The sequence below is a fragment of the Cyanistes caeruleus genome, chromosome 11 (assembly GCF_971803275.1).
Source record: "Cyanistes caeruleus chromosome 11, bCyaCae1.hap1.1, whole genome shotgun sequence".
Taxonomy (NCBI): Eukaryota; Metazoa; Chordata; class Aves; order Passeriformes; family Paridae; genus Cyanistes; species Cyanistes caeruleus.
This window is the reverse complement of record NC_141711.1, coordinates 1,852,958-1,866,519: the sequence shown is the minus strand read 5'-3', so window position 1 is coordinate 1,866,519 and position 13,562 is coordinate 1,852,958. Positions and strand designations below refer to the sequence as shown.

The following is a 13,562-nucleotide window of genomic DNA, read 5'->3' as shown; positions in this document are numbered from 1 at the left end:
GTTTTGACACAGCCAGTGGGGCTGTCCTTGGGATGAAGCAAAACCATCTCAGGAACAGATGGAGCAGGGCAGCTCCTGACCAAAAATAGCCATTCCTTTAAAAATAGATGAAAGCAACATTTAATTTAGTTGAAAGGTGGAAATGAACCATTAAGAAATCCAGGCTCGTCTAAATACCTGCTTGTCATGTATATTTAATTGTTTCCATTTCCATTTGGATTGTGCTCTGCACTTACACAATGGCCACAGCTTGTCCTCAAGTGTCTGAGCACGGGGAGGGATTTGAGGGGATGCTGAAAGGGAAGGATGAGGAGATTTCTGGGCAAAAATAGATGCCAAGATCACCCAAAAAGCTGTTAGGAAGAATTATTAGTCAGTCCTTGATAAAGAGATGCAAGAGCAGGACAAACCCACATTACAAACACATCAGCCATAACAAACTGGCAGGCTGGTAGAACAAATCACCACCTTCCCTCTTTTTCTACAAACCAGTGGAAAGCATTGCTCCAAACCAATTCATTAATATCAGACCAGCTGCAAAAGACATTTTAGAAGCATAATGACCAAACCTCTGATCAATGTGCAGTGAGATGAACGCTGTAGCTCCTGCAGGTTCCAGACCTCAGCTCCAAAGATGTTCTTCAGAGTCCTTGAAAAATTCATTTTCTTCACAACTCCCCTCATTATTTATTAATGTCTGCTATTCTGAATTCTGGATCACCAGCACTTCCTCAAGCAGGAGCATCATTTTTCCTTCTCTTACCAAAACAGAGTCAGGAACTCGAATATCTGCCCCCAGGGTTTGAGTGTTCCCCTTTTCTCCAAGCCAGGAGCCCTCACATCCAGAACTTACATGGATCCAGCAGGAATTTATGTGAGTTCCTCAAAGTCTTCAATGTTTTCTCTTTAGAAATTCCTGCTAAGGGCGTTTGGTTTCAGCTGAAATAATGAAATTCACAGAGATCAGGACCTGGCAGTAGCTGGCCATGCAGAGAAGGTGTTTTGTCAGTACAAGTGGCACTTTAACCACCAGCACATTTTTTCTGCACATCCACAATTCCAGAGGGATTCTGTACCCGTGGTCCCAGGGCTGGCCAAGCTCTCTGATCTTCCCAACAGCTGTGGCCAGAGCTCCTCTGGCAGCTTTGGATCAGAGCTGTGTCAATTAGGGGCACGGAAATTCATCCCAGTGGGTGCCTTCCTTATGGAAACGAGTTATTACACGGAGGTTCAACTAATGTGAGCATAAAAAAATGATCTCTTTCCTCAGAGAGAGGACAGATGGTTTTCCCTCCTTGTGAAGGGCTGGTTTTTCAACACAAGCTGCCTCTCCAGTGGAGGGGAGGGGGGGAATCATCTCTTAATTACTGCTCCACTGGCTGAAAGCACATTCTCGGAGCAGAAGGTATTAGATGGAGTTTTCCTACACCAAAGTCAGACATAAAAAAGAAATCACAGAACTGTTTTGGTTAACGGGAGGAAAATTTCTATTAAAAAAAAAAACAACCTAGATCTGGGTGATTCTTCCCCTCTTTACACAGAACAGCACGAATCAAGGCCAGAGCCTCTTTTCTTAGGAGGTGAAACACAACCACCCAAAGAATTAAGTGACAATTCCTTCATGTTCCTGAGTTATGGATTAGAAAAATCGTCTCAGCAGCACTGATCAATGGGAACTTCAAAGGGAAACACGGCCCATCCATTACAGTTCCTCCCAATTACATCCTTCTGCTGAGAACTGCATTTTATGTTCCTTCCAGGCTTCCAAAAAAGAGGAAGCAGGATTTTAAAAAACACCTTCTGAGTTTTACCTTTTTATTGAATTCAAACACCACAGGACTGGTTAAATTGGGAGTAAATTCTGAACTGCTGGTGCTACCTCTGAAATGGAAGCACCATTTTCAAGCAAAAATCAGAAACATCTCAAAGCTGTTGGTTTTTCTGATCATTTTCTTTCCTTTTTGTTAAGATTTCTTCAACAAATTCTGTCTGAACCCACAAATCATTTGGAGTAAGCTGAAAATCATTTACCTGGTTTGGTTGGGTGAGCTGTGGGTTTCCATCAGGTCATTTCAGCCTACTGAGCTCTCTGAGTTTTGGAGTTTGGTACTATCCCCTCCTCTTCTCCTGGAAACCACAGAGAAATGTGACTCCATCCTTCTCCCTCCATCAGCCAAAGGCTTCATTAAAGTGGAGAATCTCACCTGAAGCCAGGAAAACACTGGAAAACAGGAAAAAAAAAGCAGCAGCAGCTCCTGAGTGTTGGTACCTTTCTATTGTGAGTTTTTTTACCTCCAGCAGCTCCCATCATTCCCAAATGTCCTGTTGGAGATGAGCCTGCTCTGGGTGGCAATTCCCACCTGCTCCAAACCTGCCACACGTTCCCTGTCCAAGGAGGAGCCCTTCAGAGGGTTGAGGAGTATTTCTGCACACAAAAGTGTGCAGATAACTCACAAAAGTGAATTATCTTGGGCTTTTCCTTCAGCATTGGCTGGTCCTGGCACACCAAGGTGGGAGCAGCAGCATTTTCTTTCTCCCAGCCTTTGGAATTCCCCAAATTGTGCTGCACACAGGCCCCTGGCTGACCAGTCTGCTTTAATTACCAGCAGCTCCCAATTAAGTGATGTGATCTTTAAAGATCATTAACCAGTCCTCACTCTCACTGCAGTGTAACTATGGAATCAGCCCCTGGTTATCCAGAATTAGCCAGGGCTTTGTTTGGTTTGCAGGGCACAGATAACAATGGATTCTATTCAGGAAATCATGTACCAATTATCTCTGAAATTAGGCTGCACACAGGGGACTGCTGAGCTGCCTTGGAAAAATTACAATTTTTTTCCCCCACTCCCATTCCTGCCTCCTTCTCCCAGCCCACCTCAATACCTCCCATGTCATCATTTCTTTCTTCTTTCATCATTTGTTCTTCCACAGCCCCAGTGCCCATGGAGCTCCAGCCCCCAGAGAAGGCAGCTCTGGAGATCTGCTCTCAGTGCCAGGTGTCTGCTCTGGGGTTTGTCCATCACCAGCAGGTCCCAAACCCACGGTGCTGTCACACCTGGGGGCTCTGGGGGAAAGGCAGAGCCAGCACAGCTCTGCAGCAGCCTCAGGGCTTCAGCCACTGAACCTTCAGGCTGGAAAAGCCCTCCAACATCAAGTCCAACCTTCACCCAGATACCCCCTGCCCACTAAACCATATCAAAAAGTGCCTCAGGACTCGTTTTTTGAGCACAAAACCCTCATGTGGACTCAGTTTGTCCGGGGTGGATGCAGCATCCTCCACATCACGCCCTGCTCCTCAATCTCTCACAAATTTCTGAGCCCAAACCTTTGAGCAAAACAGGACTCCAGTAAAAACTCTTTGTAGAGGTAAAAGGAGGAGATTCCTTTTGGCACCAGCAGAAAGAACAGCTGAACGTTCTTCAGCAGCAGCTGATTAATGCTTTTCATTCAAAAATCATTTAATTTAAAGGAATCAAACTGTTCTTGAAACTCCTGCAAGGCAGAATTTTTCACCCAGTCGAAAAGCTGCATCTCATCAATGGTGGCTCCATTTGGCCAGTAATAAAGTCACTTCCTTTCCTTTTATTATAATTATTTCCATGAGAAAAGTCAGAGCAGTAAAGTGTGAGCATTCCACATAATTAAATGACTATTGTAATTGTTAATTTTTGAAAGATAGATATATTTTAACAGAACAAGCTAGGTGCCAACAACGGGGCTGCCTCCTTATGATCCAGATTTGATTCTCATGAGATCAGAAGGGAAGGTTTGCACTTGCAGCCCCTGGCAGGGACCACAGCCCTTCCACCCCGGCCCAAAGATTCCCAGGAGAGAGATGGAGCGCTCTGGGCCCATCTAAGTGACAACAATCCCGTTCTCCACAGCTTCCCAAACCTGCCAGTCCCACACAGCGTCCCATTAATGATGGAATTCCCATGGTTGGATGGATGCCCACGTGGGAAAGCTGCTTTGCATCCTGGGGTTAGCAGCTTGCTTTGTGGAAAGCAGGAAAAATGTGAGTTCCCATTCCGTGCTGCAGGGAGGGAGGTTGGTGGGGGTTTTTAACAGGAAAAGCTGCAGCCTGAGCCCTCCCTGGTGGGTGTGCAGCTCCCAGGGCTGAGCTGTGCCAGGGCCTGACCAACACTGCACACAGACACCTCCCAGGAAACCTTCCAAGCGCTGCTTTCCCTGTATCAGCCACTTCTCAGCCCTGAGCAAAGGGGTATTTTTCTTCAAAGGGCCATTATTTGGATAAATCAAGCGTGGCACTGCGGTGTCAGGGCAGAGCAGGAGGTCCAGGAAGGACAGAGCCACTCAAAACACAAAACACCCACCAGCATCTGTGTTGTGGATCTGTTCCAAGGAGAGAAAGCTGATTTGGGTATTCCATTATTTACATCCTACCAGCCCAAGTCCTTCTGGGGATTTTTAATTGCACAAAGCATTTTTCTGCTCCTTCCAAAATGCTCTTTGTGTGGGAAGCTCTGATGAGGCACCAGAGAGGAGTTTGTGTTCCAGCAGGTCTGGAGCAGCCCTGCAGCCCTCCAGCCCATGCCTGCTGCTCCTGAGCTCCTGGCAGCAGCCAGGGATGGGGGGAGAGCCTGCCAGACCCCCCCTGCCTGCTCTGGTGGCACAGGAGCCTCTGGGGATGCTTGTGAATGAAGCTCCAGCTGCAGGTTGTGGCTCCAGCAGAGACCCCCAGCACCCAATGTCTGCTCTGAAAACACCTGGAGCAGCCTTTCCTGGGATCTTGAGGATGGCAGCAGACAGCCCTGCTCACCCTGGCTTTCACCCTCACCTCGGGGTCTGGCTGGGAAATGAAGATGTTCTTCCATAATTCTCAGCTGGGAAGGTTCTCCCAGCTCCTGGCAGCTCCTCACACCCACAGAGCCTCCTGCTCAGGTGTAGATTTGAGATGTCCCTCTTCAGCCTGGCAGGTGAGCCTGGATCCAAAAAAAAACAATGAACAGGCCCCAGCTTTGGGCAGTTTTTCTAGCAGCAGTGAAAGAAATGAATGTTTATACAGCGTGTTGGATTTATCACTGGAGTAAATCAGATGATGTTGGGGGAAAATAGGAGTGGAAGTTATCTACAGGCATGGCAGTTTGAGAGATCCTTCTTCCCTGAGCCAGGGAATCTCTCTGGAAGCTCAGCACACTCAGGCCAGAGCCCAGGCTGGGTCAGAGCAGTGCCTTTGGTCTTTAATCACCCCACAGACAGGCTCCCACTGCTATCAGCACAGCTTCTGCACTCTTGCCAAATCAGCATCTTTCTTGGTTGGTTGTTTGTTTTCTGGGTTGTTTTTTTTTACAGCAAAATCACACACTCAGCTTCAGGGGGAACTGGGTGGCAAAACCCCAGTGAAAATCCCAGGCAAGCCTCCTTTTTGACCTGACTCAGAATTAAAAATGCAATAAATAGCACCCAGCAGAGAGCTAAGGAAATGCTGTAAGAGCAGTGAGTGGGATCCTTGCTTTGGGCACAATGTGTAGGAAAATAGGTGCATATAAATACACTTTTAAAACATCAAGATTCATGTATGAGCTGAAAACAAAGACTTCCTACATACCCACATAGCAATCCTACACACAGACACGAGGCTTCTGAATTTGGGTTAGAAGCATTGAAGAGGAAATGTTTACATTCCTGCATCTTCTGAGAAACTTGTTTTAAAATGAAACAAGAAGGGTGGAGAGGATTTTTTTCTAAGGAATGGAGTGACAGGATGCAGGGAATGGAATTCTTACTGCCAGAGGGCAGGGCTGGACGGGATTTGGGGCAGGAATTGTTCCCTGTGAGGATGGGAGCCCCTGGCAGAGGTGCCCAGAGCAGCTGGGGCTGTCCCTGGATCCCTGGCAGTGCCCAAGGCCAGGCTGGACATTGGGGCTGGAGCAGCTGGGACAGTGGGAGGTGTCCCTGCCATGGCTGGGGGACACTGGATGATCTTTAAGGTCCCACCCAACCCAAACCATCCTGGGATTCTATGATTTAAATGTCTGTTTAAGCTCTGGCCATGGAGCAGCAGCTCCACAGAAGTACAAGCAGTTTATGGCACGGTGGGGCAGGATCTGTGTGTGCCCCTGGATAAACCCAGGTTATCTGAGGCAGCAGCACTTCCCAGAGAAAGGAGCTCATTAATTAAGGTTATCAAGTTCCCCTGCACGGCTTTCAGTGCAGAGGAGATGAGGCTCTCCCAGCTGAGCTGATTTAGGGCATCCTCAGGGCATTTCCCTCATGTGTCCATAGCTCAACCTTTCCTTTCTTCCAGCAATCCCAAAAGTCTGACCTGTGATGTCAGAGTTCTCCTGACACTGCCCTGGGGGTGCAGGTCCTGTCAGGCTGAGCCAGAAGGGGATGCTCTGCTGCATCCCTGCCCCTGGAAGCTGCAGGGACATTGCTCTGCTGCATCCCTGCCCCTGGAAGCTGCAGGGACCTTGCTCTGCTGCATCCTTGCCCCCTGGGATATTGCCCTCCCCTTCCAGTGCAGCTGTGGATCCTCTGGAATGCCACAGAGCTGGCAGCTCCCCAGGAGAGCAGGGAATAGTTTTCCCCTTTTATATTTTTTGTACTTACTAAGATATAACCTTATATTTGGAAAAAAAATCTCTTAGTTCATGAGTTATTCCTGTGGGTAGAAAAAAAATACTTCTTTTTTAATATTTTTTTTTCCTAAAAATAAACCAGCCTGACAGAAACTCATGAATTTATCAATTTTTTTGAGGGAGACTGAAAATCTGTTAAACTTAACTTAGGATCCAGTTTTCCTGCAGCAGTTTCTCAGTCCTGATAGAAGCTGGAGATATTGGAGTGTGGAACAGAGATATTCCCAGATTTATTGTCAGCCTGACAATGATTATGTAGCCCATTGAGATGGAGTGGTGTGATTTAGTGGTTTGGAGGCATTTGTCAGGGTTGATGAATGCATCTGGTGATTCAGGCAATGAAAATGTGAGATTTCCAGCTGGTGGCAGATAAAGGATGCTGCCTGATACACGGGGTTATGGCAGGGGTTATACAAGGGGATAAAATTTTTATTTGCTTCTCATTTAGAGTTTTAGAGGGAGATAGGAAGGAAGATACACTTCCTTCAGCTGAGGAGGCTGTGGAGAGGGTGTTCCCTAAGGAATATTTGGCTTTCTTGTGGCTCTGGTTTCTCACCTGCACAGGGAATCCAGGTGGGTGCACTCGGGGAGACCTCGTGGGGATCTCCAGGCTCCCCCAGCATTCCCAGCTCTGCAGAAAGACCTGGAAACACTGATTTTCTCATTTGCCTGCTACAGAGCACGCTAAGGTTTGATACAAAGCCAGCTGGAAATGGGAAATTGCCTTTAGATGGGTCCAAAATATGGGCATTATTAGACAAAATGAGTTAAATGAGCTTTTGAAATTCCAGCCATATCCAGACAATTTACATCTCATTTTGGTTTCAAGTTCAGAGATAGAAACAGGTTCGTAGGAAAACAAGGTATTTTGGAGGTGTGCTTTATATTGAATGCAAATACACAAATTCCAGAATCCCAGAATGGTTTGGATCAGAAGAGACTTTAAAACTCACTGAGTGCCACCCCATCCATGGCAGGGACACCTCCCACTGTCCCAGGCTGCTCCAGCCCCAGCTGCTCTGGGAATTCTGTGCCAGGGCCTCAAGAAAAATATTCCCTGTAACTGAATCAGGTGTGAAACACCAGGCAAAGAGAACCCAGGCTGTTTAAGGCAAAAAGAAAGGAAATTGAGAATCCTGTTGCTTCAAGAGCAATGAACAAGCCTTACTGCATTAATGGGTATTTCTGAGTGCTGGCCCATTTTCCTGGAATGTTTTATTCTTTAGCTTTCAGATGGAAATACTCTATTTTAACTAAGATACATAACTACATATATTTTTTACTTTATATTATTTAGGGTTTCCAAGGCAAATACATTCCATTCACACTCAGCAGAAGCAAATCCGTGCTCTGCTTTAGCTGAATCCCAAGCCCAGCTCTCACTTAACAAAACCAGCCTGAGCTGTGCTAGAGCATCAATGCATAGAGAAATACTTAGGAGGAATAAATTGATTTTCTCATTGCTCTATGTTGGCTAAAAATTATTCGATTATGTATTTAGCTGCTAATGGAAACTCATTAGTAGATTTTCATTTCATGCTTGTTTGCACCTGCAATCCATTTTTCCCTGTCCAAAGCACTGTTTCATTTCGGTTCCGTGCTATAAATTTCCTCGCGTATAAACTGATAAGCGTCAGCCAAAATTCAGAGTACGTGGTCTGAAATAGCTCAGGGCCATGGCTCTCACAACAGCATCATTAAAGCAGCAGATCCCCGGTGATCCAGGCTGCTCGTTACTGTGCATATTGATGGCCTCCCTTGCCTCATTGTTTACTCATTAACCAGTTATCCTCGTTAGTGTCAGCTCCTGGACATTGCCCTGCTGGCTCTGCGCTCCTGGGCGGCTTCTGAAGCCAAAGATGGGACATTCCCACCTTGGGGAGGGCAGGGTGGGGGCTCCCTGCTTCTCTGGGGATGTGAATTCCATGGTGTTCAGTCAAACCAGAGCTCAGGGGCCCCTGGCTCTGTTTGGAGGGAGATGTTGTTGTCTGTGGGAGCAGCCAAACTCAGCCTCAATGTGCCCAGGCTGGGTTTCTCCTCCCCATCCTCCTCCTGATGGGTTTGTGCCTTGGGATCTGCAGGAGGTGCAGCACAAGGAATCCAGCCCTGCTTCCACCTCCCAGTCAGAAATCCTGCCCAGTTCAGGCTTAGCTCTGCCTTCCCTTCTGCCCTTTCACCTCCCTGGGGGCAGACAGACCCCAGACAAGCGGAGAGCAGAGCAGTCCCCCCCATTTACCCAGCCAGGATCCCTGCCAGCATTCCCAGCTTAGTCCCAGAGCAGCCTGAGCTGCAGCACGGGATGTGCTTGGAAAGGCTCCAGTGGGAATGAGGAGAGCAGGAAAGGCAGATCACCAGAACCTGCTCACTCCGAGCTGCTGAGAATTGTATTTTGGAGTAACCCACATCCAGGTTAGTGAAGCAGAACCTGATCATAATAATTATGCCACGTTTTGTTTTCATAGGAAGAAATTAATAAGTTGTTCAACTTCAGCAGAATTACTCTGAATTGATCCAAACAGGAGAACTGACTCTCGGCGTTGTTTGCTAGTGCAGCCCCCACAGAGAAAAATGCATTTGCTGTAAAAATATCTATTTTATCAGGTAGCTCGAGCCTCTGGGGTCTGCCTGCATTCCCCACCCGAGTAACTGAGAGCAGGAACAGCTCTGAATGTGCTTGTTAAGTGGGCCTGATCAATACAAATCTATTTCTCAATTAAGTAGAAGATCCTGGTGTATGTGTATTGCCTGCAGGGCCAAAAGAGTTCAGAGGAAAACTGGATTCCAGAATACAAAGTTGTGTTGTTTTTGCTCTGTCTTGTAAATGAGCTTTACCAGCATGCAACTGCAATCCTTGTGAACTCTGCAGATTAAATTTCCTTGCAGTAATGACCACTAGGAATTAGTGAAATGTTAATCTTCCCACCTGCTGTGTATGATTATACACGAGTCTAATCAACCTGATTACAAAAGAAAGTAATTTCTGCTTTTACAGGGTTTTTTTTGTTGTTGTCTGCTTTAGTTCTTCCTGAGGAACTGTGAAATTCTTTACCCTGTATTTTAAAGCAAAAATAATGATTAAATTGTGTAAAGGGGAGCAATGGAGGCTGATAGTAATTGCTTTACAAGAGATACAGTAATTGATGCTCTGAGGATTTATTTCAAGCATGGAAGTGAATTAGGAACCTGCTTTATCTGGATTTGCGTGGCTCTGATGAAGTCACTGCGTCTCTGTGTCTTGGTTTTCAGCTAAACTCTTCTTAATGAGAATGCTAATAATTACAGTGGCACTAAATTGTTTTAGGGACACAGGAGGATGAGAGCCACATTTTGATGTCATTTAAAGCCACAGTCACCTTCCTGCTGCCAGCCCTGAGACGATGGGAGAAGGGAATGCACCTGAACCCATCAGAGATTGGATCCATCCAACCCCTTCAAAATTCCAGCTCTGTCCAGACAAGTGGGTGATTGTAAAGACAAGTTAAAAAGCTACACTTGATTGTATTTCCTGGATTAAAGCTCTGTGAAGGCTGGGCCCACTCACCTCAGGAGCAGGTGCTGCAGTGCAGAGGCTTTCCAAGTCAGAAATGCAGGAAAAGGAGCGTACAGAGACCTGAAAATACAAGGAATGGAGGGTAAAGCACAGCAAATGTTATCCTGCTTCACCTAGCAGTCAGACCCAGTCTTCTGAGCAGCCACAGAGCCCAGAACACCTGAACTCCACCCTCTGCTTGCCCACTGCACGTGGAAACACCTGGAATAATCCCTGGATTCAAAATCGTAATATCCCACCATCTGATCAACATAAGGCTGCCAAAACCATTATCCAAAACCATTCCAGGCCTGATGAGCATCACTGCACAGGCAGCTTTAGTGCTCCCAGAGCAAGGAGATGCCAAATGTGCCCCCAGTGCTCCCAGCACTGCCTGGGAAGAGCTGCTGGATCTCCATGGTGACAGCGGTGTCACATCCCTGAGTTACCTGAGTGATCATTTCCATCCTTTCATCTGATCCTCACTTTTCATCTTTGCCTCGGACTGGGCTCCTAATGGAGAGGAATTGACAAACATCCTCATATTCCTCAGACGGAAAGCAGGTTTTTTCTCATCTACACTCCTGCAACTTAATTCAGGTAGCAGCTTTTGCAGGAAGAGCTGCTCGTGGAAGTCAGGAATTTGCCTTTGATACTCACACAGAGCCAGCTGTAAATTGGGCTGGAGAATGGCAAAAAAACACCTTGCTAAATACATCCCCAAAAACCTCTAACAAAGCCCCTTCCTCCAAACCTGTTCCTGGGGCAGTCCCAGCTCTCCCACACCCCCAGTTCTTCCCAGCCCTGCTTCTCCCAGTGCAGAATTCCCACAGATAACTTCTGCTCTTCCTCATTTCTGCTTATGGCCCAGAAAACGAACGTGGCTGAACCCAGGCCTTTCAGGAGCTGCAATCTGGAGAAAAATCCTTCTGAGATGTCCCAGCGCTCTGTCACCCTGTGGCAGGAGCTGTGGATGTTGATTTTGGAGGGTGCCCCATGACACAGAAAAGCCAGAACTCCCTGCACTGTGCTGTGCTCCCTCCCTCTCCCCCCTCCTTGTGCTCTCTAACTCTGTCCCTTGGAAAAGCTGAACATTTTCCAGCTTGGCTCGTTAAAATCCTCAATACCTCAAACAATCTGGGTTCTCTCACACTTTGGGTTGTGCAGAAATATCCCTGGGAGATGAACCCAGGGCTGTGGAGGGGATCTTGGAGATGGGAGATGGATAACCCAACAGGGCATCCAGCAAGCTCAGCAGTGTGAGACTGTGGTGTGAGACAGACATAAAGACAATCCAAATGGGGTTATCAGCTATAAAACTGCTCCTCAGACACCCTCCAAGCATGTCCTGAGGGCAGAGGGAGGCCAGCCTTGGTGAGTGTGACATTAGGGGCAGCAGGGACTGATTGCTGCACTCCCACCCCCCAGTGCCTGCATTTTGGGGGTTTCATCTGTTTCTTATTGGAGAAATAAATCCAATAGATCATTAAAGTGCTGTTGCCAGCACTCTGCAGCGCCCTGCTCCCCCTCCCAGCACAGTCCCTGTTATCTAACACCTGGTAGGGGATTTAAAAGGAACTCTTCATCTCATTTCATACATTAATGCTAAGTTTAGCTTCAGCAGGTAACAGTTTCTGTTTGAACTAATAAAGAGGTGCATTTAGAATCTCAGGGGCACACTCTCTGCTCATTTGAAACAAATGAGGATTAGACAAGGAGGAACGGGAGCTACAAATAGGATTCATAAAATTAATTGGAGCTAAGGGCAGTGGAGTGGAGCCATTAAAAGTGAGGAGTGGCCACAGCATGTCCTTCCCCTGGGACAGCCCTGGGGACAGCAGGGCCAGGCCTGAGCACTGAGGGTTCCTGCAGAGCCTGGCACCTCTGCCATGCTCCCCAGGGCTCTCCAGGACCTCCTGTCCCCATTTCTGTGGCCCTGAAGGGGCAGGGATGCTGCAGCCAAAGCCTGGAGCAGCACCCGCAGGTTCTGCACCCTGCAGAGAACCCCTCTGTGGCTCCTGATGGACCCCAAAATCCCAGCTCTGCCTCAGCCCTCAAACACAGGGCAAACCACACTTTATTTGTCCACAAGTGCCGGCCCAGCTGCCAGAATTGCCGTGCACAACCCCAGGGCTGTGCCGTGCTCCCCCTGCTCCAGCTGCTCTTGCCAGCCCAACAAACAATGCTGCATGCACTGATCCTGTCACAGCTGCAAAACCCACCTGAGGAGATGGCTGGGATGGCTTGCAGGAGCCTCTCTGCTGCCGGGATGCTCCAGGACAGGGACAGGGCAGGGGCCTCTCCATCCACCCCCCTGCAGCCCCTCGCTGCAGGATCACTTCAGTGCCACACTCAGCTGCCCTCATCAGAACCTGGAGCTGAATCCCTGGAGCTGCATTTAAAGCACCCTACATTTTTGTACATTTAAAATCTTCTGAAACAGCTCCCACATGTTCTCCCATTCCAGAGCTGCCTTCAGTCAGAGAGCCCTGAGCTAAGTGCATTAAATTCGGCCCCCACCACAAAACCCAGCCTGAATTAGGCTCCCAGTGTCCTTTCAGTTGCAAAGCATTATAAAAACTCACCCTAAGCAGTGCCCTATGAACAGAAAATAAGTAAAAGGCCCCAGGAAGCTGCTGCAGGAGCTCTGCAGAGGAGCAGGACATCCTGCACAGCCCTGGCCTTCCCTGGATGTGTCCAGAGCATCCCAGCTGAGATCCGTGGAGCTGACACCCAGAGACAACCAGCACTTAAAATAAATGTATCTGGAGACTCCAGATACAACCAGCACTTAAAATAAATGCAAGTAAAACATCTCTTGCACCTAATTAACACCAGCAGTATTGGAAACTGGTATTTCTGAGGGCTGTCCCTGCATTCCCACACATGGTGCGTGGTGCTTCACACTGCTGGAGAGCCTCCCACTCTGCCCTGGCTCTCTGGGGTTGCTCACACCGGATTTAGGAGTAGGAGTGATCACTTAATACATTCTTCAAAAGAACTGGGCCGTGAATGTGTTTCTTAGATGATCCCACAGCACGAGCTAAGGTTAAAATCTCCCTCTAGATTTCTCAGTGCCTGGGAGTCTCGCAGCTCTCCAGACGTGGCTTCTATTTAAGGAAAATCCTTTCCCTGTGGATAATGTTCTATTCTCAGGTGTCACCTGCTCCTCAGAGCCACCCCCACGTGGAGTGTGTGTGTGGGGGGGATCACAACACTGGTGTCATTCCCGAGGGAAAGGGGAGCTGGAGTGTCACAAACCAGTGTGGCACCCACTGCTCGTGCAGCCTGGCTCACGCTTGTCAGAGCAGCCGTTTCTTTTTGTACCTGCCAGCGTGAAATCAGCCAAAATCACTTCTTCCCCTGCAGGAAAAATATTCTCATGTCCAAGTTTTTCTGGTTTACAAACGTTATTTTTGGCAGACGTTGCC

General features: G+C 47.8%; 1 long non-coding RNA gene across 1 annotated transcript; it reads left to right on the top strand.

Annotated features, from left to right (window-relative positions):
- The first annotated feature begins 8,440 nt into the window (after nucleotides 1–8,440).
- On the top strand, nucleotides 8,441–13,130 carry LOC147650938 (uncharacterized). Its single transcript, XR_015275170.1, has 2 exons — nucleotides 8,441–9,011; nucleotides 9,904–13,130. It is a non-coding gene; the product is annotated as an uncharacterized LOC147650938 (long non-coding RNA).
- Nucleotides 13,131–13,562: the final 432 nt, after the last annotated feature.